Raw genomic sequence first — 26,553 nt, 5'->3', positions numbered from 1 at the left:
CATAGAAACACCTCTGGAGCTATGGGGAGAAAATCTGAGCTCTCATCCTAGCACTGCAACATATTAATAATGTGCGCCCCAATGAGTCACTTAATCTCATAAAAATGAGGGTAGTGCTGGTCAGGAGGTAAGTAAGAGCACGAATCTGGGGAACTGAGATGTGGAGGACTCACTCTGCCCCAGTGAGCCTTCTAAGTAATTCAGTCTTTCTAGGATTCAGTGTTTTTGTGTACGCCGACATTGTTGGAACAGACAATGTCAGACAGTCCAGCATCCCATTATCTACACATGTCCAACAGTTTCATTGGGAATCCATCTTTCATCTGGAAGCAGGGATGCATGTGATATGTCTACTCCATGGAATATTATTCAGCTATTAAGAAGAATGAAATTATACTATTTACAACTAGGTGGTCCCAACTAGAGACCATAATGAGTCAATCACAAAAGAACAAATACCATATGTTCTCTCATATAAGGAAACCAGCATGGAAAGTGTAACTTCAATAATCTGATCCATACTGCTTTTTGTTTGTTTGTTTTGGTTGTATCCCATGTGTTTTGATGTTTTTATTTCAGTTTTGTTTATTCCAAATAATTTCTTTTCTCTTGTCGAATTCATCACTGGTTCATGGATTACATAGTGGCATCATTTTTCCCAAGAGACTTTTGTGTTTCCTTTTTGTTACCTATGTGTTGGTTACTCTGTGGCACGTTTTTTTCATGGTGCTGTAATTTGTTGTTGATGTTGTTACTGTTGTTGTGGCTGTTCTAACTCATACCAGTTGTTGACCTTGTTTCATGGCTTCACAATTATGGAAATGTATAGTGATGGAGTACTAGGAACATATTTTGACCTCATTATACTTTCTGCAAGATGTTATGATTCCAGGGCCTCAGAATAGAAACCTTGCAACAAAAATACAAATAAAAAAGTCAATAAAGACAAGCTCCTTGCGTTTACAAGAGATTTGAAAGAAAATTTTCTGAATCAATACCTTATCATATCATAGGGGTATCCATATGCTGGCCTGGGAAAATTAGAGTCAACTTGGAAACACTTAGAGATACCTTAGCGAGTGCTCTGGAAGACAGGGCCTGGCTCCTACCTTGAGTGTGGTTGAAGAGAATAATGGGACCAGAAGGCCAGTTTATTAAGGAAAGATCACACAGATGTCATGTGTCACTGTGTGAGGTACAATTGTAAAAGGCAGATGCCATCTCAGCCTAAAAGAACTTAGGAAATCATTAAGTACCGGACTATGCATTGTGAATGAGGTTTGAGCCAAGAGGAAACACATGATTTTTACTCACCAGTAAATAGGTTCTTGACTTGTTCTCAGAATGAACCAGGTGTTTTCTGATGTTATCTCTCTATCACGTAGAATGAATCAGTTTGTCTCAAGTCCCTTTGTATCTTCATTGTTGAGGAAGCTGGTATTTGACCAGGATTGGAGCAATCAAGGGCAGGAAGATAGCTTTTCCCTTAGTGGAGAAGCACATACAGAGAAGCAAACCTGACTAAGCACTGGGCTCCGTTGAAATGCCAGTCATTCAGTTTTAGTCAGCCTTCCTAAAAATAATGACTTCAAACACTACCTGTAAGCACTGACAAAATGCATTAACATCTCAGTGATGTCTTCCTGTTTCTACTTTTGCCTCCCTACAGGATTTATTGTACAGAGCAAATAGAGAACACTTTTAAAAAAAACATGAGACATCATGCTGTTCCTCTTCTCACAGTTCTCCATTGATTTTGTATAAAAATAAGAGTCTTTTTGTTACATACAAAATTCTCTGTAGCTAGGAAGGCTACTTTACCTCTCTAATCTCATTTTCCATCCTCTGTTGTTGTCTCTTATGGTTTCCCTCCTTCCTTCTTCCTTCCTTCCTGTATTTATTTTTATTGGAAAGGCAGATTTACAGAAAGAAGAGACAGAGAGAAGGATCTTCTGTTTGCTGATTCACTTCCTCATTGGCCACAACAGCTGAAACTGAGCCAATCTGAAGACAGGAGCCAGGAGCTTCTTCGGGGTCTCCACTGCAGGTGCATGGTCCTAAGGCTTTGGGCCATTCTCAACCACTATTCCAGGCCACAGGAATGGAGCTGGATGGGGATATGAACCGGCACCCAGATGGGATCCATGTACATGCAAAGCGAGAACTTATTCACTAGGCCATCACACTGGGCCCTTCTGGTTGCTTTCTAATTCTTACATTTCTATCATGTTCTGGCCTTGAGTTCTTTGGAATTTTCTTCCCACTCCTCAAATTCCCTTTCTCCATGTGGTCACTTGGCTCATTCCATCATGCCACCCAGGAGTCTGCTCAAGCGTCACCTCTTCACGGAGTCCTCTCCTAACATCTCTGAACAGTACTCCTGTTTATCATTACATTTTCTCTTTCATGCACTCTGCTTATTTTTTTCTTTCAAAGCATTTTTGCCCCAACATACTATCAAAATGTAGATTCTAAAGGCACACAGGAGTTTATTCTGTTACTTGCCACTCTACCTCTCCAAGACGTAGAAATGGTTCTTCGTTATGAAAATCACTCAATAAGAATTTCTAGAATGAGTAAGTAGACTTCTTATTACATGACAATAAATGTTCTAGTCATCTCTTATACACACACAAATACACACATAAGGCATTTCAAAAATTCATGGAAATATGGAATAAGTTTATTATTGCAAAAATTTTTATAATCCAAGTACAGTTTTTTTTCATATTACCCATTTTTCATAAACTTCTGGAAGACTTCCCTCATGTAATATCTAATATGTGCAAATATTCATCATATGTGATTATGCTTATTTCTTAATTCATGAAATAGAAATATCACAGCTATTTCATGACAGAACCTGAAATCACACTTATTCCTATCTGACTACAAATATGTTGCATGCTTTCTAGTTTTTTAAAGATTTACTTATTTCTATTGGAAAGACAGATATTACAGAGAGAAGGAGAGACAGAGGGAAGGGTCTTTCATCCATGGTTCACAACCCCAAGTGGCTGCATTGGCAGAAGTGAGCTGATTGGAAGCCACAAGCCAGAAGCTTCTGGGTCTCCCATATGGTTGCAGGGTCGCAAAGGTTAGGGCCACACTCCACTGCTTCCTTAGCCATAAACAGGAAGCTTGATCAGAAGTGTAGCAGTTTAGACACTTACTGGCACCTTTAGGGGATGCTGGCATTTGTAGGTGGAAGGTTAGCTTGTTGAGCCATTGTGTAGACCCCAAATATTTTGCTTGTAATCACTACACTCTACTATAAAAATCACATCTATTTGTAATTGTCTTAAATTCTTGAAAATGTTAATAAGAGTTTTCTCAGGCCATTATTTTTCTCTCTCTTTTTATTTCTGTTAATCTTTTAAGTTTTACTTTATTTTTACTGTAAAGATAGATTTACAGAGAGAAGATACACAGAGAAAGATCTTTTGTCCACTGTTTCACTCCATCATGTGGTCATGATAGCTGGAGCTGAACTAATCTGAAGCCAGGAGCTGCTTGTGGTCTCCTACACAGGTGCAGGGTCCCTAGGCTTTGAGCCATCACTACTGCCTTCCCAGGCCACAGCAGGGAGCTAAATGGAAAGTGGAGCAGCTGGGACCCACAGGTCAGTGCCTGTATACTATCCTGGCACATGCAGGACTAGGATTTAGCCACTGAGCCACCGGCCAGGCCCAGGCCATAACTTTCCTTTCAGTTAATATGATTATTGAACCCAGAAGCCACATTCAATTTATTCATTCAGCAAATATTTTTCAGTGCCTATTTTTCTAAACCAGCCAAAGTTTGTGTTCAAATGGAATCTGTATGCTAGGGTTGTTTATATTTATGCTCTAATTACATCAATTTCGATATTATTATACCACAGAACACACAAACAAGATGTATGTTGAATAAACAGTAAAAGCAAGGATTTACAAGAGCTTCAGAAACCCAACATCAGCAAAATTAACGACACTGTTAAGAAGTGGGAGAACAGGTTCAACCTAATTATAGTGAGAACGGTCTCCATTCAAAAATCTACCACAACACCTATAACATAGAAGTTGGGAAAAACATAGCTATTCCACTGTTGATGGGAATGTTGGCTAGTGCAGCCACTATGGGAGTAGCAATGGAGAGTGCTCAGATAACGGAAAACTGATCCACCGTATGATCCAGATATCCCACTCTTGGAATATATGGAAATGAAGTGAACTCTGCATATGAGAAGGTGATCTGCAACCCTTATATTTATAGCAGCACAATCCACAATGATGAGGACATGAAAATAGCCTAGATGCATGTCAAAAGAGGAATGGACGAAGAAACTTTGGTACATCTCTCCATGGAATACTAATAGCAACTGAAAAGAATGAAATCCTACCGTTTGCAACAAGGCGGTCCAAACTATGGTATGTTCTCATAAGGGAACACGCGGGCGAGATGCACAACAAATAGTTATCTAGGTGAATAAGTTTGTGCACATAATGTCACAGATGAACTGTGTACTAGAAACTAGCATTCTGGCAAGTGAAACTACTTTGCAATATACATCTGAACACCTGAATGAAAGGAGGACTCCCGGTGGAAGAGTTAAACATACTACGTTTTCTATCCTTGTCTACACCTACAACTCCATGACGTACTGTTTAAATAGTACAATGCTAGACTTGTAGTTATTACTAAGGCAGTATTCCAGTGTAATAGTATGTGAGGAAATGTTGTGTGGGCAAAGGGGGAGGGAGGAAAGGGAAGGCAAGGAAGGAATCCCTATGCCTTCAAAATGTACCTGGGAAAATAATAAAAATAGTTTTTAAAAAGTAGAGCACTGAGACTCTAGTGGGTATTCATTAGGAATTCTGGCATTGTAGCTGGTGGATTAATCTGTTGTGACTCAAGGCTGACCGCCCAACTCCTATTGTTTAGTTATCCTGTAGTTACTGCTCACTTGCTAGTTCACTCAAACATCTGTGGCAAAAAAAATATCAAAATGATATTTGATGTATACATAAATGTATCATGGAAAATAACAAAATATGTTTTTTAAAAAATATTTATTTTATTTTATTGCAAAGTTGGATATACAGAGAGGAGAGAACAGAGAGGAAGATCTTCCACCCATTGACTCAATCCCCAAGTGTCTGCAATGGCTGGAGCCACGTTGATCTGAAGCTAGGAGCCTGGAGCCTCCTCCAGGTCTCCCACGCGGGTGCAGGGTCCCAAGGTTTTGGGCCGTCCTCGACTGCCTTCCCAGGCCACAAGCAGGGAGCTGGATGGGAAGTGAGGTTGCCGGGATTAGAACCGTTGCCCAAATGGGATCCCCCACGTTCAAGGTGAGGACTTTAGCTGCTAGGCTATCACTCCAGGCCCAAAAAATAAGTTTTTAAAACAATAAGTTTTTCTTATACCCAGGCCGTACTGGTGAGTCATGAGATTTGCTTTGTTTGTAGAAGGAGAGATTTGTATATGAAACTGAATCTAAGAAACAGTATGCAAAATTTGAGTGAAATTAGCAAGATTCCTTTTTTTCTTTTACTTTGATTTTATTTTTATTTTTTATTTTACTTCTTCCTTCTCCATTGAGGTGCTGTGGTACATGGCATGGTTTATGAATACATATTCTTCTTGACATTTTTATGAATGCCCAATCATTACACCACAGGAGACTTACAACTATAAATAAAGATTAACTTCAAAACTGCATCAGCAATTCAAGAATCTTACGGTGTACTAAAAAATAGATGGAAGTAATTATCACCGATTGCCATTTTAAGCCGAGAGAAAAATGGACACATTGTCATTTTGATAAATAACACTGGTGTCAGGGAATGCGCATATTTTGATTTTATCCTTAGGAGTTGTAAACCCACATCCATTTCCAAGTATTCTGGGATGATGCGGCAGCTTTGTTGTTTACCAGGGGAAAAGTCATTATCATCTCTTTTAATAAAACTGCTGGCTGCCAACGCTTAGAAACCCTACTTAATAATATATCTGTGACTTCAATAAAGCATTGTAGTTGATTATTAGTACTGAACAGCTTTATTAATCAAAAGACTATATTGAAAATAGTTCCATGATATGGAGAAAATGTAGGTCCACAATAAATAAAACTTTTACTACAAAATACCTAAAGCAAATGTCCTGAGAACTTTTATGCATGTTTAATCAAAATTAATATAGCTTCTATTTTAGATTGTAGATCTCTTCGAAGATTGATGTGCTTCTGGCTGGATGGAATGTTGAGATGGTGTATAGTATGCTGCTTTATTTCTGAAAAGGATCTTGATCATCAAATTGGTACCAGTACGTTAATTTTGCTCTTAAGCCTCTAGGGGGAAATTTCATAATGTTCAGGTCTATCAGTTGCCGAACAGGATAAAACAAGAACATCTTATCTTTCACTAAATCCTTGAGTGTTTGGGCAGGTGGGAAAGCAGTCAGTCCCTCCCAGTGACAGAGGCCCTGGTCTCCAGAGACAGGAGGCTGTGCTGCCAAGACCACACCTACATCCTGTTCTGTGTATCTTTCCTAGACACATCTTGCTCTTGCCTTCCTGGAAGTTTTCAATAGTTTTAAAAATAGATCTCACTTCATAACTTCCCTTCAGGGAGTTCTTGTTGTCATTGAGTAATGACGTAGGTTGGATTCTTCGGAAGTAGCCTCTGAGATTGTGAGAAAGTTTAGAGTTTTTGTAACTGTGAAGGATTAGGAGAGCATGATGAGCCAAAGCAGACAGCTTTGTAACTGATTCTGCATGTTACTTTGGAACTGTGATGAGCTTGTAATGTTGATCTGAATGCAAAGAAATATAATTAACAATTACTGGCTGCTGTCTGGTTCTGGAAACGGAATAAATGTTGAGGAAGGCAGTTCCATTTCAGAGTTTAAATTTCCAACAAGTTGCAATGATGAATTATTATCTACTAATATTTCTTAACACGGGGGTAAAGTGTGTAATTCCTAAAGGGAGATGTGGTGGCATACCACAATATCCACTAGTTATAAACATTTGTTGATGAATTAGCTGCTACAACTTATAAAGCAGCTACTCCTAACATGATGGGAAGTAAGACATGATAAAATATATTAAAAATTTTGTTAGAGAGGAGGGATAAAGAAGCAGTCAAAAGTTACACAGAGGAAGAATTTAAATTTTATGATAACTGTACATTTGGCAGTATAACAAATAAGACTTTTTATAACAAGGTGGCAAATTGGAGAAATCTTGGAAATCTTTCTGGTATTTATAACAGTCCATGCCATTGTCTATTTAAGATGTAGTGATCTGTTTTTTTGTTGTTTCATCTTTATCTTGTACCAGGTCTCTTGTTGCTATTTGCTGGTGTGTATATATGTGTGTGTGTGTTTAGATAGAGGATATATGTGTGTATATATACATATGTCTATATATTTATATATATAAATGTATAACATATATCTAATCTAATATAATATGCATATATTTGGGTAGAAGATTCACTGCTTCTTTGAACTCTTCCCATTTATTCTCCTTCTCCCACTGGGTAGGATTCGCCATCTCCTGATTGTCTTCCTATTGAATATTCTGCAACTATTTCTGTGCTTCATTTTTTTAAAGTTTTACTTCTTTTTGTTATTATCATTTTATGATACAGTTCCATAGAGCGTGGCATCTCTCTTATGCCCTCCCCAGTGCTTCCTTTTTGACTCCTTTGCTTGATAAAAGTCACTTTCACAAGCAGGAGCTCTATGTCCTTTTGAATAACTACTAACATACTGTTTTCCGGCAAGTAGTAGCCACCCAAAAGTATCTGTTATGTAGAAGTGTAATACGATAAGATGCAGTAGGTAGTGTGAGAAGGTAGCAAACAAGTGACTGAGAAACAGCTGTTCCTGATGAGTTGTCAAGAGATTATTCCACCTTTCACCTTCTGAGGGAGCTTTTCAGGCGCATGGAACAAGACTTCAAGTTAATGAAGTGTGTAGTAATTAACACTAATGACTAGGGAAGTTCAAGGGAGATACTAAAAATTACCACCAAGAAATACTCAAGAGTATTGAGCAAGGAAAAGAGTATCAAGTTGAGAGGATATTGAACACTCAGATAAGAAATTCAATCTTAGGTATTTGAGCTAATGGTTTACCAATATGAGCATACTTTCAAAGTCTCATTTAAAGACTAATGGCTGTGGAGGTGGGGTGGGGGTTGGGGTGAGGAGACAGAGGATGATGTGATGGTTCAGTGGCTAAATCCTCTCCTTGCAAGCGCTGGAATCCTATATAGACACCAGTTCATATTCTGGCTGCTCCACTTCCCATCCATCTCTCTGCTTGTGGCCTGGGAAAACACCAAAAGATGGCCCAAAGTTTTAAGAGCCTGCACTTACATGGGAGACTTGGAAGAACCTTCTGGTTGTTAACTTCAGACCAGCTCAACTCTGACCATTCCAGCCACTTGAGGAGTGAACCAACAGATGGAAAATTTCTCTCTCTTTTTTCTTTCTGTAAATCTGCCTTTCCAGTAAACATAAATATATTTTTAAAAATAAAAACTAAAAACAGGTGACACATAAGGTATATGCAAGGGTTGAATAATCTGAAATGTAAGAGAAATCCATGAGTTAATTATTGGGAGGGAACTCATATTGAATGAACAATGTAATAGACAATAAAAATCACAGGGGATACAGCATGTACTATCACAATCGGCCAAACTCAGGGTAAATCGGGCATAAAATATGGCAATATGCAGCAAGTAGTGTGTGAAGGCATTGGGCAGGTTAAAACAAGAAGGCTACATTATCTTCTGGCAACATAGCATATGGAAAGTCTAATTTCAGATGGAAGAGACAAGAATTCTGGGGGTTTTGGCACCAGGAAATAGGTACAGTTTCATAGGGCAACTTTCAGTAGAAAGATTTCACAGAAGAATTAAATATAATACCGGGATTTAGGAGACAGATCTACTCCTTTGCAATATCAGAGAGAAGAAGGTGGAGATCTGTCACTCTAGGATTCCCAGACCAGAAAAAGCTTTAGGACAATGAGTTAGTTATTGAAATTTTCATACCAGACCATGATAACAGTAAGAAGTAGCATTACATATATTATCTTTAGTTGTAGCCACTGCAGAAGAAGCAAAATGTCATATGGTCAACAGTGATTAAACAAGAATTTGAACTCAGAACTCTTTCATTTAATTCACTCTCTAACAAATCCTTTTATTTTGTACTGCGAAGAAGCTAGATAAAAAGAGAAATAAAGGATAGAGTATTAGCACACACAAAATGCTTTATGTTTCATTGACATACATCAAATATGATAATAATAAATTCCATCAGTTGACACTGTGTTTCTTTTAACTTTGTAGATGCTTACAAACTTCCTGGAGTTCTTTCTCAAGAACAACTGACATTCCAGTAATATCATCTGAATATTAGGATGGCATCCTCCCTCTGCATTCATTTAAAGTAACAATCTGCCTTTAAAATGTGGTTTATAATTTACAAAGACTCATATAATGCAATCTAAGCAAAAGCAAGCCTAATCTTTAATCCTACTCTTCTAAGGGGTAGCTCTATTATCCTCCAAAAGCTTATTTTATTCTAGAGGATTCTTAAGCAAATGAATACAAAATATAGGTTCATTGCTACAAAACATAAAAGAATTTTTAGAATGGTAAACGGAGTTTTCTATTGGTCACAGAATTACTGTTTAAGTAGGTATCAGTCGAAAGAAAAAAAATCTGAAGATCCAGGGGAACAACATTCCAGAGAATTAATGGTGGAGACTGAATCAGAATGGCTTTTAGGAATCAGGAGAAACTGCCTATCAGAGACGGAGTGAATGGAAGAATCATAGTAAACATGCAAGTCCCAGTGCTGTTGGAGTTGGTTCAAAGATAAGTTGACTCACAATGTTAACATTAAGTGAGCTTGTAATGGCTCAGAGGATCCCAGCAAATGGGTACTGAATTGCACAAAGCATTCCACAAGATCAGTGGCACTTTCTAAACTTTCTGATTCTTCAGCAACACTGTCCTGTCAAAGTCCAGTGTTCAATGCATGGCTACCTCAGGAGCTTTGATGAGCTTGCATCCAGTGCCTTCTGTTATTCCTGCTGCCCAGAGAAATGGAGGTAGGAGCTCTTTTACCTTGCTTTCAGCAAGGGGCCTCAGGACAGATGTCTGGTTCAGGAGCAAACCCAAATACATATACAAAGGTTTAAAATTAAGTACGTCTAGAATCTATGCCTCATACAGTGTCAGCATAAGCAAAGCAATGATTGCATAAAGTATGTGTGGGGTCAGGGAATTGTTCCTCCTTCTCAAATGGAATTTTAAATGATTCTGGCATTGGCTAAACTATTTTTGTTGTGCTAATATCTGTATTATCAGAATTTCCTTTGAGATTTTTAATGAGATTTCATTCCAATTTTAAAAATGATTTGAGATTGGGAGTAGCTGCCAGAATATGCTAACCCCAAAGAAAGACAATTTTTTTTTCTTTCAGGTTCCCATAGCCATCAAGACTCTAGAATGGCTCACAATCTCCACAAATAAGCCAGTGTAGGGTCTCCCTTGTGCACCGTTTATTCTGAGCAGCTCAAGAGAAGATTTGTAACTATGGATACGAAAGTACAAAAATAATTAGTGGGCTTTAAAAAGTAACTAAGGTATTAATTATATTGTTGCAAATGATTTGCACACAATATCTAACAGACCAGGAGAGTGAATACCTTTTTTTTTAATAGTCTCTGTTGACAGATTAACTAAACAGAATAACCGTTAATTTTTGTTAATGGCCAGGCAGGTTCAGGAGTATTTAAAACATGTCTAACTATCAAAACCTGGGTCTATGGGGATGTGGAATGGTGTAGGTGAATGAAATAAAACTACATGTGCATCAGGAATTTAAATCCCATTCTTCTTGTTAGTTCTTTCAATTTGATGCCCTTTTCGATTCTCAAAACAAAAAGCAAGAACAAAACCCTCAAATATTTTCTCTTCCCCACCAACCAATTCTAGACCGGTTGATTAGTTTTTTTTTTTCCCAAGTGTTTTCAGTGCTGGTTTAAATGGGCAATGAATTAGTCTGTCATTTAGCAAGCAAAAAACTAAAGTTTAGGGCCCATTGTGGTAGTCTAGTGGCTAACCTCACCTTGCACATACCAGGCCACCACATGGACACCAGTTCATGTGCCTGTGTCGCTGCTTCCCTTCTATCTCGCTGATTATAGCCTGAGAAAGCAGTTGAGGGTTACCCAAGGCCTTGGGACCCTGCACCGGCAAGGGAGACCCAGGGAAGGCTCCTGGCTTCTAATCAGCTCAGCTCTGGCCATTGTGGCCACTTGAGAAGTGATCTTCCTCTCTGTCTCTCCTCCTCTCCATGTCCAACTTTCAAATACAAAAACAAACCAGCAAACAAACAAACAAAGAAAACCCACAAACAAAAACAAAAGAAGTAAAGTTGAGGGAAGAGTGGAGAGGGTGTATTAAAATCTCCTGGAGGGTTATAGTAGGCAGCCAATAACACACCTCCCAGTGAATTCATCCTCTTGGGACTCCCCTGCGTGTGTAGTGCCCTGCCCTTGAGTTCAATCCCAATATTGGGTCTTGCCTGCGAAACACAGAATGGAGAAATGTTCTGAGATGCCATTCTAGTGATTATGTTATAAAAGGTGATGACCTCTGGTAGTTACCACTCTTCCTTGCTGGACTTTCTTGCTCTCTTTCTCCCTCCCTCTGATGAAGCCAACTGCCATATTTTGAGATGTTCTCCGGAGAAACGTCTATGCTTCTAACCAACAGCTCCTGAGAAACAGCCCTCGGCCCCAGTGATTCCTGACAACTGCACAAGGAACCCTGGGAACAGACTGCAGCTCCAGCTGACGCCTCAGTTGCAGCCCCATGGGAAATTCCAAAGCAGGGAATTCAGTTGTGTCTAGATTAATAAACTTTGAAAATTAATAAATTTTGAAAAAATTCATGTTGTTTTAAGTGGCTATGTTTAAATGGAAGCTTTTGAAAATTCTTTCTTAAGCATGCTCACTGCTCTCTTTGGTACAGTACCACTGGTTGAAACATTTGACCATACTTCTTAAGAGATCTTGACACAATCGTCATTAGTGCTTTGATCTCAGTATGTGCAGTATGGGATGCTGTTGGGATGCGAGGAAGCAGATAAGAAGCCACATACTACTTGGAATCAGTCATATATCATGATGAAAACAACAAACTCTCCATAGTGCATTATGCTGCTGAGTTGTTCCAAATGTAAGATGTTATGAAATGCATTTTTAACTTACCATATTTCAACTTACGATGGATTTAATAAAGTACTAATCTCATTATAAATCAAGGAGCACCTGTGCTTAAATAGCTGAGAATCTAAGGCCAGGCAGGTCTACACATTTAAAAAAATGTATTTAGGGGGCCTGGAGCCATAGGCTAGTAGCTAAATCCTTGTCTTGCACATGCCAGGTTTCCATATGGTCACCACTTTGCGTCTCAGCTGCTCCACTTCCCATCTAGCTCCCTGCTTGTGGCCTGGGAAAGCAGCAGAAAATTGCCCAAAGCCTTAGGACCCTGCACCTATGTAGGAGACCCCGAGGAAGATCCTGTCTCCTGGCTTTGGATTGGCTTAGCTGTGGCCATTACAGCCACTTGGGGAGTGAGGCAGCAGACAGAAAATCTATCTGTCTCTCCTCTCTGTATATCTGTATTTCTAATACAAATAAAAAGATCTTAAAAAAATGAATTTGGAGTTTTAAATGTCTTAGATATATAGCAAACCTATTTATTCTCTGAATTTTTCTAGGCATATGGCAAACCTGTACATAATACGTTGGTGGAAAAGATAAGTACAAAGCAGAGAAATTGGGAGAAAGTATGGATAAAATAATAACAACTACATATTTAAGGGTTAGACAATGCAGAGACTCAGCAAAAGATAGGCAATGTATAAAATGTATGATTTAAAAGGAAATTGTTCATTCTCCAAGGACCAAAATTTTCATCATTTATACAAATATGGAACAGATTTGCTAATGTAAATTAAAGTGCCTTGCATTTGAAAGGCGCACAATAAATAGTAAATTATTTTCTTCTTTTCCTGACGATGGAAGGTATTACAGTTTGGATATTAATCTGGGTGTCCACAAATGGTTCATGTGTTGGAAGTTTGGCAGTCAAAGTCTCATGTAAATAGTTAACAGAGTAATTGATGTCAATGGATTAAAGATGAAGACTTAACTGACTATGTACCTAGGAAGTAGACTCTGAAAGGTCTTGAGATCAATGGAACCTGTCCTCAGAGAGTAGTTCTCCATTTGAGCGCTGAATATAAAAACCAGGTTGGTCCTTATTCTTTCTGCTTGCTGCTTCATTGTGTGCCTCTTCTTCTCATTCTATTATCGGTTGCCATTTGTATGTACCAGACCCTTGGGACTGCTTGATTTTGTTCTGTGAAACTCTAAATTGTGAGCCGACATAAACTTTTCTTTAATAAACAATTCTCATATTTTTGTCATAGTTACAAAGGCTGAGTAATACGTATGGAAAACACACTAAGGGGAAACTCTGGAGCTACATGAACTGATGTTCTTTGCTTTAGCTCTCATTTTAGGTGAAGCTTTAAATTCATTTCTAAACCTCGTGTCTCAGGGTTGGCATGTTATAATCGTCCATGATATCCAATGGATGGAAATATGCATCATATTTAAATTTAGAAAGGGAGATAGCAGGGCAAATCTCTATACATACAAAATCATATCATGGAAAATAATTTTAAAAGGTAAAAATATCAATTGCTATCACTCATTGCATATAAAATTTAAGTAATATTTATCATGCTCCATACTAAATTAACACCCCGCCCCACCATTTCTATGTTATATGTGGGAGAAAGGCAGGCATACACAGAGAGCTGATCTGATTTGGCTTGGTTGAATTATATATAGCAATGATTAATAACAAGCAAACCTAAATATGTGAGACCAGGATTTGGTTTAGATAAAAGAGGTTTACCACTAGTTGCAAACACCAGGTCTATAAAAAAATCTGTTCACTTATTTAGGAACACCATGAGATTGATTCCATATCCTGGCTATTATTTGAGTGTGAGGTCACGTTTTCATACTGATTTCATGTGCATGTGTATATATACAAACGTATATGTAAGTATATCCATATGTATGTGTGCACATATACAGATGTTTCTGAGTAGTGGGATTGTTACAGAGATCTTGAGCTCACTACAGTTCCTTGCATGTTAGAAGCACCTAGACTTGAACCAGCAGTTCATTAGTCTTTTTTTTTTTTTTGAGAGAGAGAGTGAGAGTGACTCTTTTATCCTTAAAGCTATTTTAGAAATCCCACAACTAGCTCTTTAGGGTATATGTTCTAGTAGTAATCAAATTCTTCAATGCATGCTTATGCTGTACACTAGATCCCCAGGGCTTGAAGTTCAAAGCTTCTTTACCTGGAACATGCTACCACTTTCTGAACAGAAAACAGTGCTGCTTTTTCCAAGCTCCCTTTTGTCCTGCCTGCCATGTTTGATTAGCTGAGCCAATCAAAACAAAAATAAAATACTTCTAGTAATTAATTGGGCAATTAAGTCAGCAAAAGTATTTACTACAATTTACTGCATACCATTAGATTCTATGGCTACACAGTTGCCTTTAAAATGGTATGTAATATTTAAACTTCCCCATCTGGTCTACTGAATTCTTTAAACCACATCTTATCCAGGTTTATCTCGTATCTGCCAGGGTCTCTACCATAATGTTGGAGTTTATAGTGCTTAATGACTGTGTTGTTTAAAAGAGAAGTGGGCAAGGCAAGGAACATTTTTTAAAATTATTATTATTATTTTTTTATTGGAAAGGCAGATACACAAAGAGGAAGATCTTCCATCCAATGGTTCACTCCCCAAGCGGCCGCAGCGGCTGAAACTGAGCCAATCCGAAGCCAGGAACCTGGAGCCTCTTCCAGGTCTCCCACACAGGAGAGGCTTTGGGCCATCCTGGACTGCTTTCCCAAGCCACAAGCCAGGAGCTGGGTGGGAAGTGGAGCTGCCGGGATACGAACCGGTGCCCATATGGGATCCCTGAGCGCAGGACCTGGAAATTAGAGTTTTAAAAGAATGATGAACTCCCGTCCGAGTCAGGTACCTGCAGACCGCGGGGCACGGCGCCGCCTGAAGATCACCCCAGTGGCCTCCGGTAAGACTAGCTGCCTACAACCACCAGGGCTTCAGCTCACCCCGACTGCCTGGTGAAGGGGCGTGAGACCCAGGCCCCAACAGCAGGGCCGCCCTGACCGCTTTCGGCATCTCCCCGCAGGACAGAAGCCGCTGGACATGACAGCTACAGAGTGAAGCTGGTGTGCAGTGAGGGCTAAGCCTCGGCATGCCTGGGGGGATGTGTGCTACCGTGGGCCCAGACGTGGCCTAGCAGCTTAAGTCCTCCCCTTGAACACACTGGGATCACATATGGGCACCGGTTCTAATCCCAGCTGCTCCACTTCCCATCCAGCTCCCTGCTTGTGGCCTGGGAAAGCAGTCAAGGATGACCCAAAGCCTTGGGAACCTGCACCCGCGTGGGAGACCCGGGAGAGGTTCCTGGTCCCCGACTTTGGATCAGCGCAGCACTGGCTGTTGCGGTCACTTGGGGAGTGAATCACAGATGGAAGATCTTCCTCTCTGTATCTTCTTCTCTTTGTATATCTGACTTTGCTATAAAATTAAAATCTTAAAAAAAGAATGATGCATGTTCATGCTTTCATAAATGCTATCTATTAAATGCCAACAAAGATCCTTTCTTGTTTCCATTTTGCAGAAAAAGGAATTTATTTTATCCAAGGCCAGGTAGCTAACATCTGGCAGAATAGTTATTAAAATCCAAGGCTACCTGACTCAAAGCCTGTATTACATCTTGCCTTTGTGATTTTGCTGCATGAGTCTTGTAAGATGTTTCTCTGCTGTTTCATCGGTGAGCCTTATATGAACCATTCTAATTGTATGACAATCGTGATGTGATGAAGATTGGTGAAAGATTAGGGATCAATTTTTTAAAAAAGATTTAAATTGGTAGAAACAACAAATGACTATAATTTAAATCACTTCATATTTTCTCAGTTTTGATATGGATTTCTTCAAATTTTGGAAGAGCACTGACAATGTATCAGAGTAAATAAAAGATATGATAGTAACTCAAAGTATAAGGAGGGAGTTTATATGCATCAATGGAGCATCCAGGACATGAATATGTGCCCCTATGAGACACTGTTGTTGCATGTGACAGCTTAACTGGCTACTCCACAGCATTGCTAAAATGAAAAATGCTCCTTAAATAATGGGGCTTTACTAAAACTTGCAAGAACAGTTCAAAATTGTTAAAATTGGCATCCATGGTTGAAGTGAACTTTACAAGAAAATATGAAATATAAAATAAAAATTAAATTTTTATAAATAATTAGAATACATTATGCTATGAAAAGTTACTAATGGGTTCAGCATGATATCCTAGTGGCTGAAGTCCTTGCCTTGCATGTGCCAGGATCCCATATGGGCGGTGGTTCGTGTCCTGTTTCACTTCCCATTCAGCTCAGTGCTTGTGGCCTAGGATAGCAATAGAGTACAACCTAAAGCTTGGGACCCTGCACCCACCTGGGAGATGCGAAAGAAGCTCCTGGCTCCTGGCTTTGGATCAGATCAGCTCTGGTCATTGTGGCCATTTGGGGAGTGAACCAGTGGATGGAAGATCTTTCTCTCTGTTTCACTCTAGCTCTCCTGCTCTCTGCATATCTACCTTTTCAGTAAAAATTATTAAATCTTTAAAAAAAAGAAAGTGATTAACACATTAGCTATTAGCTGAAAAGGTAACTAAATCTGAACAGAAAAATATGAGATTTATGAAAATATTATGGAGTGAAGCATTCATGGTTATAAATATATTTATCTTATATAAAATGTAAATGAAATGAAACTTTTTCCAGATTCAAAAAAACTGAAAAACGTTTTATCAAACATTTTTAGAATTCAGAAAAGTGTAACAAGTAACAAAGATGCTAGAACTTAACCAAAATTCTATTGTGTGTTGCTCAAAATTGATCAAATACGAGGTCATTATGTAAGAATAATTAAACTCCATCCATTTTTTTGAATATTCAAGCTGGAGAAATTGATTCTTTCCCTAAACAAACAAGGGCCTTTTTTCTTTATAACACATAGATTTTAGTAGAGGCCATTAGACTTATCTGAATTTTATTCCTTTAGCTAGACTAAGCTTCAGGAAGCTAGAATTCTGAGTGAGTCTGGAATCACCCTTTCTGTGTCTTGTTTTCAAGTCTGCTATCTTTAAAAAAACGTATGTTTGTTTTTGTCTTTTTAGCTGCGTTTATTCCACTTCAGTGTGTGATATGTTGTTTTCTTATAGTCAAAACTTTCCGTCCTCTCCAGCTGTGCATGCTTTTAGTTGAAATAGAGTTAGTGCTAGGAATTTGTCTCTTTCCTCAGGCATATCCCCATGACCAGTTCCTTGCTAGAACCTTAGAAGGTTTATTTCTGTTAGACGAATTTCCTGCTTCTTGTCCCAGTTCATTTTGGCCTTAAGAAGTCGTCCACAATTCCTCTGACAGGACACAGATGCTGCAAGTAAGCGCAAGGAGCATGGAGGGAAACAGCCCAGAAGAGGTCATGGAAAGTGTCCCACTGGCATACATTTGGCACGGGTTGGGGGCAGACCAGGCTGAATCAGTTCACATCATCCACTGGCAAATCCGAGCACCAGAACAGTGTGGGTCGAGCAAGGTTGGGTCGCGACAAAAGCAGTACACAACACAGAATGCCAAGGTGAGGTTGCCTGTGCCAGATGTGACTGCAGCACCCAACCAGCACACGTGAGAACTTAGAAGGGAGGGGGCAGAGCTGGCAGGGGAATAAGGGGCGGGGAGGTTCCCTTGCTGGACAGCTACTCCCACTGGAGAGCATGAGCTGGGAGGGGGACAGACCAGACTAGGCAGGGCTACAACACCTGTGGGCCTCATGTGGACCAGATCAGGGAAGAACCAGGCTGGTCTGATTATTCCTACTGGTGCAATCTACAATTAGAGTGGGTGAGGGTTGTTGGGGCTTAGCCACAGCATCAGCTGGCAGAAGCTGGCACTGGGGGCTAGTTCTGTCAAGTTTAACCTCAGAACCACCTGGAGAGTGCACGATCTGGGAGTGGGAGTGGCCTGGGAGGGAAATAGTGGGCTCCTCCCTCTTGGGTTACCACACCCGCACAGGAGGGCACGAAAACTAGGACAGGGGCTGGAGTGGCTAGACAGAAAGGCACCCAACAACATTTGTGAAGGCTGGATAGTTGAGTTGGTTAAATGAAGCTAGGCTTCAATGCCCATTGACATGCATGGGACAAACTGGACTAGTCTGCTACACATACTGGCAAACCAGGATAGGAGGCGGGTCGGGTGGGGGTTATTGTGGGTCGCTCCGACTAGGCTGCAGCTCCCACTGGTTGATGTGAGGGCTGAGTATGTGCTGGGCAGAACAAGGCTGGACTGCAAACACCCATTGGTTCCAGTGGAAGACAGAGATGGAAACCGAACCAACCCAGCAATTGCAACCACCAGCTGATCAGGGCGATGGACTGTGCCGGGTCCTGTACTTGCTAATACATACAAGAATCTGGTCTGGGAACACCTCACACAAAGTCTCTATGCAGATCCCCCCAATCGACTCGGAACCCTAACCATCAAAAGACAGACGACAGAACAAGTCAATCAACCACCTCAGCTATATGTTGGCAATGAAAATACTGGGCGAATGGAGACTCTATGATGGACTATGTCAATCAGTGGATTCTCCAACGACCTCATTGTGCTTGGAATGGTGAGAGTGGCAGCAATTCAGAACTGTTGAACTATCAAAACCACTTGAGCAAGACCCTTGGAGCATGCCCCACATCAGGGACCTGGGGTGGGTGGGAGACTGGGTGGGGCTTCTCCTTTAAAATCCCATTTTACATCAGCTATATTAAGGAAACAATACGGGAAAAAAAAGATTAAATCCTATTATATGCACTAAATCACTGCTATATCAAGTTATAGTACAAAATTTAATAAATCTATAAAAATTGTTAAAAAAAGAAGTCGTCCAAATTTTCTCTTATCTATTTGAGAAATAAATGTTAAAATTTATCAACCAGGGATTTTAGTGACTTTTTCCTGATATGTGAACATATCCATTTGCAAATCACTCATTCTTCTGTATCCCTGGAATCCACAGGGATATCCAAATCCAACTCTTGGTTTTATTCTGGCTCAACTCAGCAGTTATTCTCATTTTGGCAGTGAACAAAGGATGTTCAGTTTAATCTCATTGGATTTCTTTCCTATCTTTTTTTCCTGCCTAAATGTTCATGTCTCTCCAACTCAGAAGAATAACTTCTGATCAGGAGACAGAACCTTAAGGTAGAATTACTTGAATTGTCGTCTTTTTCCACCGATCTACTAAACACACTTCCCTCGGCAATCATCGTATTATGCTGAAATGTTTGGTTTGTAGATCAGGTCCTATATTACTGCACACACTTTTTAAAGACATAAATTATCACATGGGCCTTTTAGCGTAATGCCAGACAAAGTGTACACAGTCAATACATATTGCTGATTTGAAGTTTGTATTTATTGATGAATCATGTGTCAACATTTACCTTTGAATTTTAATTTATTTTGTTATTTGAATAGCAGAGAGAGAGGAGATAGCTTTGTCCTCTCACCTTTGTTTGTCTTCCCAAATGCCTGCTGCAGTAGGTGCTGAGCTGGATCAGAGCCAGGCGCTGGTAACTCAACCTGGGCCTTCCCCATGGGTTGCAGGGACCCCGCTGGTTTTTAGGTACCCCAGGCTGGGCACTAGTAAAAACCTGGGGTTTGGAACAGAGCCAGCACTAAACTCCAAGCACTCTGACACACAGTGTGAATATCCTGAGCGACATATTAATTGCAAGCTGGAACCCCAGCTCTACTGTCACAGTTTCAATCCTCTAGTTTCTTGAAAGTATGGTTGCATTCTGTCTGGGTCTAGCATTTCAGATTATACCTACCACCTATCCATGTGTGACAAATAGCTGCTTAGGACGGTTTTCTCATAGAAAACATATTCGTAAGTGATTCGTGGGGAGAAGATTTGATAATAAACACAAACGTCTTGGTATTCAGCCTTACCTTTTAAAATATATTATGGGAAAATAGAAAATAGCAGAATACAGGGAGAATGGTCCAAAAAAGAAGGAAATAAGACAAAGAAGAACAATAAGGACAAGAATTGTATTATTGAGACAGCAAAAAAAATTAAAATAGAATTACTTGAAGAATTGATTTTAGAATTGTTTACATTTTAATGCTATTTATTTTAAAGTAAAGTTAAAATGAAATTATCTCAACAATGACAAATGAGAACCATAAATTACCCACGTTTTCTGCAGCCAAAACATCATCCTCAGTGTCTGCAAGTGATTTGTATGCTGTGTGGCAAGCATGCCCCATTGGGTACAATTATATGATTGTTTATTGAATAATTGCTCTCCTTGTCAAATGTTTGATTGAATATTTGCCTACTTCCTGTAATATTTTCACTGAGTAATTGTCTGCTGTGGGTAATACCTTCACTCAGTAATTGCTTGTTCTGAATAATATTTTCACTGAATCATTTCCCATTCAGCATATTTTATTGAATGATTTTCTTGTTGTGAGTCATGTTACTATAAGTTCGCTGAGAATTACTTTCTCAATTATGTATTCCTTTATATCACTTGGAAACTAGATCTATGTCAGCCTGACTTTGCCCAGTACCTTCTCTGGGCTGTGGAGAGATTATAGAACAACTTTCTATTGCAATGTTTTCTAGTGGTGTGAAACTCAAAGTGAAACCAATGGAAAGGTCTAATTTAGTAGGGAAAAATAACTTACAGTGCCAGGAGAATGGGGAAAGGTAGTCAATGTCAGTGGTAGAGGTGTAAAATACCATGGGTCTGTCTTTATGACTGATTCGAAGATTTCTTTAATCAATTTAGAGAGTATGATACTGATTTGATTAACCCATAGGGATTCCTGAATTACATGTAGTTAACACACATGAACACATGCACCACTACACACACATACTAAAGCAGCACAGTGTCATAGAAAAACAAGAGGATTTGTAGTTGAAAGGTGTTGACACCATTTATGGATCAGTTCCTTCTTCTTTGATATGTGGGTTTCTGACCTACAATGGATATAAAAGTATTTTCTTTCTTTAATTTATAAAATAAATAAAACATTTTAGCAGTATGAGTGTCCTATACTACAGACAAAATGGTATGGTATATATTTTTCTCTATGTATTTTTATTAAAGAATGTGTTCTTTCAAATTCACTGTGCCTTGGGGACAAGAACTTTCAAATTTCCATGTTTCCCCTTAGTTTTGTCATTTTTTTGAGATGACACGTTATGTATATGTCTATGTGTTAATGAGAAAAGACAGAATAAATGTATTAAAGAGAGGAAATTATCCTAGAAATGAAATGAAACTGTCAATCCCCACTTCACTTCCTCTTTCTTTTTCCTTTCGCTGCTCCTTTCTGAAGTTTGTCTATATTCCTTTTGAGAGGGAATAGGCAGCTCCCAATAAAAACTTAAGCTTTGATTATTTCCTTGAGTTTCATATTAATTGATATAGTGCATTAACACATTATGGAAGAAACATTTAGAGGCCACATCGTAGTTAAGTTCACCCTACTCTGAGCTATAAACAGAAAACTCTGAATTGAAATTCATGCCAAGGGCTTCTGCAGACATTACCATACTACACTTCAAAAACTGGCATCGTCTCTTACACTTTTTTAGGTTGTTGGTGAAGAGTGCACTTTGAGCCCCTTGTTTACTACTGTGATCTGAGAGATTGACAGAGTAGAATGACAGGTGGGAAATAATTGCTTTACAATTTCCCATGTCTTGTTTAAGGCAAGAATATCAGAACCTGTCTTATTAAAAGTTGGTCATGGAGAAAATGCACTTCACCAGGAATAGAAATTTCCTCTGGTAAATTTTAGCTCACTTGACTCTCACATCATCAAGTGTATCATGTTTGTGTGCTAATAGAGTCTCGAAGAAAACACCTGTTCACTAGATTACTGCTGCCATAACTTCAGGATGATGTTCTTATGCAGCATTTGTTCTTATTAGGAATTAATCCTTTCGGGGGACTGAACCTCCGGTAAGTCTTACCTGCTTCCTCTCAGATTGCTCTGGAGTCATTGAAGAGCTAGCTGTGCCTTACCAGGGAGATTCCTCCTCTTCTGGTTATTCCAGACTTTCTTTGGGTCTATTTTTTTTTTTTAGGCGTAAGTCAAGGAGAAATATTATTTGAGATTTTTCAGTTAAAAACCAAGAGAGGGCCCATTGTGATGTCTGAGTAGCTGGGTCCTCACCTTGCATGTACTTGGATCCCATATGGGCACCAGTTCCCAGCTGCTCTATCTCCCATCCAGCTCCCTTCTTGTGGACTGGAAGACAGCAGAGAATGGCCCAAAGCACTGATACCCTACACCCATGTAGGAAGCCTGGATGAACTTCCTGACTCCTGGCTTTGGATTGGCTTAGCTTCAGCCACTTGGGGAGTGGAAGATTTTTCTTTCTGTATCTCCTTCTCTCTGAAAGCATGTATTTCCAACAAAAAGAAAACAAGAGATCCTCACATTTGGTGCAGGAGTTAAAATGCTGCTCACAAAGCCTGCATTTCATGTTGGAGTACCTGGATTTCAATTCTGGCCCTACTCTTTATCCCAACTTCCTGCTAATATACAGCAAATGATGGCTCAAATGCTTGGGTCTCTGTCATTCATGTAGGAGACCCAAATGAGGTTTTATGCCCTTTGGGATTATTGGGGATATGGCCAGCATTTGGGGTGTAAACCAAAAGGTTGAAAATATTCCTTTTTTTAAAGATTTATTTTATTTTTATTGGAAAGTCAGATATACAGAGAGGAGGAGAAAAAGAGAGGAGGATCTTCCATCCGATGATTCACTCCCCAAGAGACCACAACAGCCAGTGCTGTGCCGATCCAAAGCCAGGACCCAGGAACTTCTTACAGGTCTCTTACATGAGTGCAGAGTCCCAAGGTTTTGGGCTGTCCTCTACTGCCTTCCTGGGCCACAAGCAGGGAGCTGGATGGAAAGTGGAGCAGCTGGGATTAGAACCGGTGCCCATATGGGATCCCGGTGCGTTCAAAGGGAGGACTTTAGCTGCTAGGCCATGCTGCTGGGCCCCAGGTTGAAAATATTTCTTTCTCTACTCCTCAATCTCCTTTTGAAATGAGATGAAAATGAGCAAAAAAAAAAAAAAAAAAAAGTAAGCTATTATACCATGGACAATGACCTGTAATCTTCAAACATTTTTGGAGCTTTTTTTTTTTTACTTTCACAAAATTTATATAATGGGAGTATATGTCATGTGTTTCATGTGTCCAGTTGGAAGTACATAATGATATTTCCAACTGTACATTCCCTTGCTCCATTCACATTATCTCCATGCCCCTCTTAAATTTCTAAAATTATATGACATACTCCTAATGTTCTTTACAATTACAAACTTAGCCCTCTACTAAGTAAAATTTCAGCATGTGATACGTAGAAAAAGTATTGGTCAAGAGTACATAAGTTCAGTTACTCCACATTACTCTGTTAATCACAGTCTTACAGAGCAGAGAGAGGTTCTTTGCGGGGAACTCCTGTGTTATGTTAGCAAATGAACAGTAGAATAAAATGCCTCTAAAGAAATAAAATAGAAAAAGTCTGTTTTGTTCATTTGGACATGATCAAAGTGTATGCTATTTCCACATAGGTAGTAACTCAAGCTTTAATGATACTCTGTATAGAAGTTTTGATATTTATTTGTACTTTTCCATACCTCTAAGTAACCCATTTCATGTGTCCTTTAGCATCAGATAAATTGTGGCTTTGTCAAACTCATAGATCATACTTGAAGGTTTTACTCCCCCTCCTAAATAAATGGAATAATCTTTCATATTGGGTGCAAAGTATTTGTTGACTACCTTAGAACTAGATTCATACCAGATCAGTCCAATGCACTTCCAGGTTGTTTAAATGATAGAGAATATACTTATAATTTTAGTGAGATGAAGATGAATCAGGTAAACCCATCGTCAGTTAAAATATAATATGCTATGAGCATTATTTGGCACCATATTACTATACATTTCAGTCTTAGTCTGTTTTTGTTGTTGTTTTTGGAAAAACCTGAAACTAATTTAAAAACAAAGGAGTCTGATTTTGGTTGCTAAGTTCTGGAGGTTGAGAAGTCCATAATCAGCTCTCCATACCTAGGGAGCATTAGCTGCTGTACAACTCGCCATTCAAAGGACAAGTGGGCACCTGCAAAACATAAGCAGTGTCTAAACTGAATTTGCTTTCAGGCAATCACCAGACCAAGGAGTGAAAGAGACCATTCACATAGGTAGAAATGACTTCATTCTGGAGGACTTTTGCCCTGTTAAATGGACACTTTCCAAAAGGCCAAACTTCTTGAAGCCCCGCAATAGAAACCATGACTTAGAATGACTTTTCAGTGTGGGCAAATCTCATTCATGCCATAGCATGACCCATAAAATATGAGTCCCACTCAGCTCCCTACTTGTAGACTGGGAAAGCAGTAGAGTTTGGCCTGAAACCTTAGGACTCTGAACCTGCATGGGAGACCTGGAAGAATCTCCTGGCTCTTGGCTTTGGACTAGCTAGGCTCCAGCCATTGCAGGCACTTGGGGAGCAAAACAGTGAATGGAAGATCTTTCTCTCTGTCCCTCCTTCTCTATGTAAACCTGCCTTTCAATAAAAATAAATAAGTCTTTTAAAAATTAAGTAGCTGCAAACAGATCAAGAATTCTTTATATCATACAAATGATGTGTAAAAAATTTATCTTGAGTATGGACTAAAATATGATTACTACATTAAATATGAAGAAGTATAAAATATAGAAAGAGCTAAAACATAACATCAATGATTTAAAAATGAGGACTACAGTACAAATATAGTTTATTATAGTTTATTAAAGTTTATTAGAATTTCTAGTCTCCTAGCACTGAATTTGTCTTTTTATCTTACAGTCTGTGTTAAGTGGTTATTATAAAAGAAGCCAAGAGCCAACATATTTCATTGGGAAAAATTACCGCTGTTGCTCTAATATCTGGAACAAGACAAGGATACCCACTTCCACTTCTATTCAGCATGATACTGGAAGGATTGATCAGAAAAATTAGACAGGAGAAATAAACAAAGTGAATCCAAATGGGAAAGGAGGAAGTCACCTCTATACAGATGACATGATTCGATAAGTAGAAAATTCCTAAAGTATGACCAATAAGGTTTTAAAACTAACAACCAATAAATTCAGCAATATAAAAACTCATACCTTATAAAGACATAAGATATAAGATCAATGTACAAAAATAAGCAGTGTTATATACTGATAATGAATCACCTGAGAAAAATCAATGCAACAATTCTATTTCCAGTAGCTGCCTCACCAAAAAAAAAAAAAACAAAGAAACATATTAACCAGAAAGAATAAAGATATATGCAAGAAAAGTATAAATCATTAATGAAATACATTGAAAGGACTACAAAGAAGTGAAAAGGCATTCTGAATTCATGGTTTGAAGCAATTAATAGTACTGAAAAATGCAGGCTAATCCAAGGGATTTACAGATTTGACGTATTCCCTATCTAAATTTCAGTGAAATTTCTTCACAGACCTAGAGAAAAAATTACTAAAACTTGTATAAAAGTATAAAAGATCTTGAATAGCCAAAAACATCTTGAATAAATGCCAAAAATAAGATGGGTTACCTGGATTTAGGGTATATTACAATGCTACAGTAATCCAAACAGCATGATGTTGACATAAAATTAGACGCAAAGATCAATAAAACAGAATAGAGACCGAAGAAGTAAGCCCACAGATTCATGTGTGTTTGGTCTTTGACGAAGGTGCTACAGACATAAATTGGAATGAAGACTGTCTTTCCAACAAATGGTGCTAGGAGAATTGGATATCCACAGGCAGAGCAATGATCTCCATCTCTCACCATGTACCACCATTAATTTAAAACGGTTAAAGACCAAGTTACCCTAAAAAGATATTTCTCAAATGCTGATATGCAAATGACCTAGAAATATATGAAGAATTGCTGAATGTCATTAATCTTTAGAGAATTGAAAATCAAACTTTGTTTGACATATTACTTTACTCTTATTAGATTGGCTACTATGAAAAAGACAAAAGATAGTCCAGGGTTGGCACTGTTAAAAACGAGATACTCTTTTTTTTTTCTTTTAAGATTTGCTTTTATTGGAAAGTCAGGTATACAAAAAGAAGGAGAGCCCACAACAGCCTGAGCTGAGATGATTCAAAGCCAGGAGTGAGAAGCTTTTCTGGGTCTCTCACATGGGTGCAGGTTCCCACGGCTTCAGGCCATTCTTGACTGCTCTCCCAGGTCGCAAGTATGGTGGTGA

At 38.9% G+C, this 26,553-nt stretch overlaps 1 pseudogene; it reads left to right on the top strand.

Annotated features, from left to right (window-relative positions):
* The first annotated feature begins 15,174 nt into the window (after positions 1-15,174).
* LOC118758139 (small nucleolar RNA ACA64) lies at positions 15,175-15,289 on the top strand (annotated as a pseudogene).
* The last annotated feature ends 11,264 nt before the right edge of the window (positions 15,290-26,553 follow it).

This window comes from Ochotona princeps, chromosome 18, assembly GCF_030435755.1.
Source record: "Ochotona princeps isolate mOchPri1 chromosome 18, mOchPri1.hap1, whole genome shotgun sequence".
Lineage (NCBI taxonomy): Eukaryota > Metazoa > Chordata > Mammalia > Lagomorpha > Ochotonidae > Ochotona > Ochotona princeps.
The sequence above is the reverse complement of the archived record's forward strand: the minus strand, read 5'-3'. Positions and strand labels throughout refer to the sequence as shown.